The sequence below is a fragment of the Dama dama genome, chromosome Y (assembly GCF_033118175.1).
Source record: "Dama dama isolate Ldn47 chromosome Y, ASM3311817v1, whole genome shotgun sequence".
NCBI lineage: Eukaryota > Metazoa > Chordata > Mammalia > Artiodactyla > Cervidae > Dama > Dama dama.
This window is the reverse complement of record NC_083715.1, coordinates 14460033-14466032: the sequence shown is the minus strand read 5'-3', so window position 1 is coordinate 14466032 and position 6000 is coordinate 14460033. Positions and strand designations below refer to the sequence as shown.

Genomic DNA, 6000 nt, shown 5'->3' with positions numbered 1-6000 from the left:
GGAAGCCACCCTCTGGTCTAGGGGCGTTTCCCTCAGGGTGCCGCCCACTACCCTCTCTGCCATTGGTCTCGATTTGACCCAGCAACCTGAGCCTGTCTCACAGCCTAGGGGTCTCGCGTGTTGGGCTGATCTCCGGGCACCCTCTCCTGGCCTTTCTGGAAGCCCTTTCTTCAACCTCAGGACACCCGCACACACCAGGCCCAAAGTGCTGCCCATTCCGATCTCACCCCACCCCAAAGTGGTAGCGAGCCACATCCGGTTACACCTGGGCCGCCATTGCGCACCACTTGCTGTGATATTATGTCCGGTCCCTTTGCATCTGCCCCAGCTCGGGGTCACAGCCATGTCCCAGAGGAGCCTGAGAGGGGGCCAGAGGAAGGTGGGAGCGTCCCGGGACTCCGGACCTTATTAGCTGGGAGCCCGGGTGCTCAGGGGGCAGTGGCCAGGTGGCCTGCCATTGCCATGCCATGCACAGATGGGACTTTGGAGCCACCAGGTAGCACAGCAGTTGAAGAGGTCACCCTTTATGTGGTGTAGGCGGTGGAGGACAGCGGGGTCGGAGGGGGACTGGTGGACGAGACGAGGCGGGAATTGGGCGAGTGTGCCAGCTGCTGGCGGAAGACGTTATGGAGGAGGTGGAGGTTGTGGCAGATTAGGAGCGGGATCAGGGATCCTCCCAGGATCTGAAGGAGAAGACACTGGAGAAGCAGGGCCTGGAAAGACCTGGAGGCCCGAGTGAGCAGCCGGCGCCAAATGTGCTACAGGCACTGACCACCCTGCAGTTGGAAGTGAGATCCCTGCGTGACGAAAACTGCCGGGCCTCCGTTCGCTTCATGCGAATGAACCATGTGAGAAGGATGCGTCACTTGGTTCGGAGAAGCACCATACTGCAGGGCATCCCCGGCTTCTGGGCCAAAGCTGTATCCTTCCTGCGGCAACTAGCTGTTTGCCTGTCAGGAAGAGGAGGAGGAAGTGGAGCAAAAGCAGCAGCATGTGCAGGAGTGGGGGGTGAAGGTGTGTGGCGAGGGTAGAGGAAGGGTCCTGCAGGCCATTGACAGAAGTGTGTTCCTGGGTATTGGCAGGTTCCAAAGGCACAGCCGAGGAGTATCTGGTCAGAGCCACACCTGTAAGTGTCAAAGCCATGACTCGTGGTTTCCCCTTCAGGCCTCCGTCTGAGTAGAATCAGTACCCAGGGCCTCTAGGTCAGGATGACCAGAGAGAGTACACTAGAGCAGCAACTGCAAACATTTATTGTTGTAAATGTGGATGATCACCGGAAATAGCTCAGACGTGGACGTCTCTCACACACACACACACACATTCAGACACACATATAAACACACACACACCCCAGTTTCCTTCAGATTCAATAATCACAAGGACTGCAAGTCCTAACCATGTTACCAGTGACATGCCACTACCCAGCAAACACTGGCCAGGAGGCGCGCAGCAGAGGTGAGAAATCACCCCTGCTTTTGGGTTGCAGACCACCTGACCTGCAAAACAGCACAGGAAACCCAGAGCCATGAGCAGGTCTGGTGGTAAGGCTTGGTCTGAAGGAGAGAGTCGTGGCCGTGCAAGCGCGAGTGCCAAGCATCCTTGCAGATGCTTGTTCCAGTGTCCTTCTCCAGGCCAGACTAGAGCTGTTGCCCCAGGCTCTTTTTGGCCCGGCATGTGACCTGAATGTCTCCTTGACCCAAAGCAGATTATGAACAACCCTCAAGTGTCAATCATAATCAGCGCCCAGGATGAAGATTTTCTAAGGTACATGATTGACTTCAAGGTCAGAGAGGGAGGCTGTGGATGGGTCGGTAGGGCACTTGACAGGGAGGTGGGGGATGGTGTTATTCATGGGCCTGTACTGTGAGACTTTACAGAGGCGTCATGGAGGCTGTTAAGGCCCGCCTGGGAGGCAAGCAGAGGCCCCTCGATGCTTGCACCTTTTCCTTCCTCCCTGTGCTGGCAGGTGCAAGTGCAGAGCCATCCAAGGTCCCGCTGCAAGCTGATCTTCTCCTTTCGGGACAACCCGTACTTCTGGCACACGGTGATTGATAAGGAATGTTACCCTGACATCACTGGTAAACGTGGCTCCCACGGTGGTGAGTGTGGGTATGCAAGGTGGCCGGGGTTTGGGGTGTGGGTGGACGTTTCTCCTGCCGCATCTGCCCCTTTCTCCCTGTCTTTCTACAGGGTATAGGGCACGTCATTCCACACCAGTCCACTGGTTCTGGGACTTTGAACGGGGAGCACCCAGCCGCAGGCTGGACACCAGGAGCCTGAAATTTCTCAATTGGCAGTCAGGCCACAACTGCCCAGAATCGAACAGGATTGCTGAGGTGCGTTTGGTTTGGGCCTGCGCACAGTTGGCGATTGATGTTGGAGCTCTTGGCTTCTCACGGGAGGCTTAGGGGCCTGGTCAGCCCCGGGCTGACCTTGCTCTTATTGCCATCAGATCATTGGCCAGGACGCGTGGGACGATCCCCTGAAGTACTACCCCAGGGAGGAAATTTGTGCCACGAGAGGTAGCTGACAGAAACAAAGGTGGTGAGCGGGTCTGCAGGGGGACCTTGAGGGGACATCCGTTTAGAGGCAGAGGCCCTGTCCTTTCCCACAATGGAATCCTGAGGCTCATGCGGGCTGGCTGCGGAGCCTGGGATTGGGTCATGCACGTAGCAGGTGACGTGCTGAGACTGGAGGCGTGGGGACTCGGTGTGGCCGTGAGTGAAGGAAGTCTCCCTCCAAGCAGCTGTGGTTGCAATGCCAGAAACCTCGGTGATTCTGCTCGAGGCAGGGTGAATGACGTCTGTTTGTCAGAATCACCCTTTGGTCAATTGCGCTATCCCCGGCCTTCTGCTGCTCAGAAAGTTTGAGATTTTCTGGGTCCTTGCCTCCCGCCTCTGCTCCTGGGATAGCCTATGACTAGAGGGTGTCCTCTCTGGGATTCCAGTGTACTTAGGTGCTGACTTTGGGGTCGTCTGTGAATTTCCACATCCACCACTTGCCGTCTCACCGCCACCATGCAGGACATGCTGGGACCGGTTTCAGGCCGGCTTCGGAAAATACGGAAGAGCTGCGGGACGAGGTGGGCAGCGGGCCCCAAGGCAAGGACATGGTGCCTACTGATGCCATTTCCCACATTGCTGGGAACGGGCATCTTCAGCTACTGACAGAGCTGTGTTCCCTGTTTGTGTTTGGGTCCACATGTCGAGTGTGTGTGTATATACACATGTGGTCTTGTGTCACATGTGTTAATGTGGGTCTGTGTGTGTGTGTGTGTGTTCCTGGCTCAGGGCAGACGCACAGATGAAGGTGTCAGGAGATGAACTGCCAAGCAACGAGAAGAAAAGTCATGAGGCGTCCCCAGAATGAGGGTTGTTGTTCAAAGTATCTCTGCAGTGATCCTATCCATGGTGGGAAGGAGGAATGGAGGGCCATTGATAATTCAGAGCATGGACACCTTGTGTGCAACTAGACCGAAAAAGAAAACATGTTCACATTTTCTACCGTGTTATATTGTGTATTTGGACCAGGTCGAGGTTTGGGTTGTCAGAGGATTCGTCCAGGGCAAATCAGGTGTGGCTGGGCTTTGAAACCACTGCCTGTGTACCCCTGAGTCTGTGGCAGAGTGGGCCAGCTGATGGAAATGTTGGACGTGGCTATGGCAGGACCTGTGGTGGTGAGGAGGCTAAGGTCCTGTAGAGAAGGGCAGAGACCCGGAGGAGGAGGAGTCACAGAGAGCCTGCTGCCCTGGAACCTTGTTCCACATACGTGAGAAAATACATGGGAGAAGTCCTGGGTCCGTGCTGCCAAGGATCAGCCTGTCAGGCAGCACGCTCCCTCCCGAAGGAGCACACACTGGCATGATCGAACACTACGTGTCAGCTGTGCTGAGGTAGGCTGTCCGTGTGAAACCCCAGGCAACCTAGCAGGCACAGGGTGTGAGCGTGGCATGCCGCCAGGCACTTGCAACCTCCCTGGAAGTGCAGAAATGCGAGGAGAGCACATGTGTGGGGTGTACATGTGTGTCCCTCTGCCGAGTGTGCCTGTGAGGCAGGAAAGTGGGAGGACGCAAAGATGGTGGGCTGGCTGCTTGTCCCAAGGTACCTTGAGACAGTGGGAGACAAGGAGGGCCCTGGGGTCCTCTCAGAGCCTGCTGGTTTTCCATGGTCTTGCCAAAAGACACCTCAAGGTTCGTGCTGAGCCCCCTGACGTGAATCCCTTCCCTCCTCTGGGGTCTTGCCCTTGGCTGTAATGCCAGTGTGGCAAAGCTGACAGTCTGAAATTGAGGGTGGATTCTGGCAGTCTCGCTGGAGCAGAATCTCCGATTTGGTCTTAGGGGATCTGCACCATGCGAGACTAAGACGGATCCTACTTTCCAGGTGTCCGTGTTCTTTGTCACTGGGCACAGCTTGGGACTGCCTTCCTTGGCACGTTGGCTAGGTCGGCAAGCATGGATGCCTGTCTTTCCAGAGTCCTACCTGGGCCTCGTGAGAGCAACTGAAATAAAGGCTTGGCATTTATCAAATTATTGAGGGCTTGGGTGAGATCAAGCCCTCTGGCTGCACTTGAGATAGAAATGGTGCTTTCTGCCCAAGAAGGACATGAGCTCTTGGCCTAAAAGGGCCAGTTTGCCAGGGCATCATCTGTTCAGGGACTCCGTGGGTCTGGGTAATAGTAAACTGAAGGGACTAGTTCTAGGGGTGCCACCTTCCCTTTCTGGCCTCAGATCCCATGCCTTCTACTGGAAGAGACCCTGTAGATGCATGTGCAACTTCTTCATGACATTGTATCATTCCCGGCTTGCCACAGTCTCTTGGGGCTGTTGGAGCCTTGGGCATCTCGTTGGACTTTTCCAGCTACAGGGAGGGAGCGCTGGGGGCACAGTAGTCAGGTGCACACAGAAAGTTCCAAGAAAAGGAGGAGAGGGGCCCACAGCCAGAATGCTGTGGGCCTTAATGGGTTTAGGCATGCAATGGGGCACAGACTTGACAAGGCATGATGTAGAGACGTGCACACGGAGAATGCAGTTCTCCAAGTCAGCTGAGCCCAAAGGCCCTTGTTTTCTGGTTCCCTGAAGCAAAGCACAAGTAATGGAATCATGCCAACATGACTGGTATTGTGAACCTGCACGATGTTATGGGAGAATGTGGAACACAGGCACAACTCACTCAGCTGTCCATACCGAGCACTTCCAGGCCTGCCAGACTCTCTGCAGGTCTGTCCCTGTCATGAACAATGCCAAGATTTTGTCAACATTGAGCACACATCAATAAGATAGAAGTGCAAGCTGACAGGATCAACCAGCAAGTGAAGGAAAATAACATGGACAAAGCATGTCGGGTGCTTACCAAAATCCATATTTCTGGACAAGAAAGCCTGTACCTCCACACATGTGTAAGTCTCCTCTCAGGGATGTGAGTGTGGACATGTGTGCATATTCGTGCACAGAAGCGCCTACAAGAACACTTGTGAGGGTGAGCAGTCGGAAGACACCGAGCTAGGTGACGCAAGAAAGGACATCTGAAACATGAAGGGAACATAAACTCTGGCCAGCAGAAGCAGTGAAGCCAGGGAATCATGCCCTATGATCTCACTGAGTTAGCCAGTTCTACATGGAAATAGACGCCTGCATCCCAGACCTCTGGCAGAAAGGAGAGGCAGGAAGAAATCACCTGGGCATGGTCGGTGAGTGCAGCCGAGCCGAGACACAGATTGGGCTGCAATCCCAGCACAGAAGCTGCGGTGGTTGAGCCTACAGCCCTTTGCACAAACAGCTACGAGGGCCTTGGCATCCATCTTAAGTGCTGGGCATTCTTTCCATGTCCTGGCCAGGAGCATGAGCACCCCTTGCCTTTTGTGTAAGGTTTTGGAGATACATCGACCCTGGAGCATAAGCACCTGCTACGTGCAGAATCATCGAGTGTGAGACATCTCTCTTTGTACAATTTGCAGAACACAGATACCGCATATGAGGACTATAGGTAAGATGGCTTAGCTGGG

At 54.8% G+C, this 6000-nt stretch overlaps 1 pseudogene; it reads left to right on the top strand.

The window, feature by feature from the left end:
* Positions 1-300: 300 nt before the first annotated feature.
* Positions 301-2500, top strand: LOC133053503 (testis-specific Y-encoded protein 1-like; annotated as a pseudogene).
* Positions 2501-6000: the final 3500 nt, after the last annotated feature.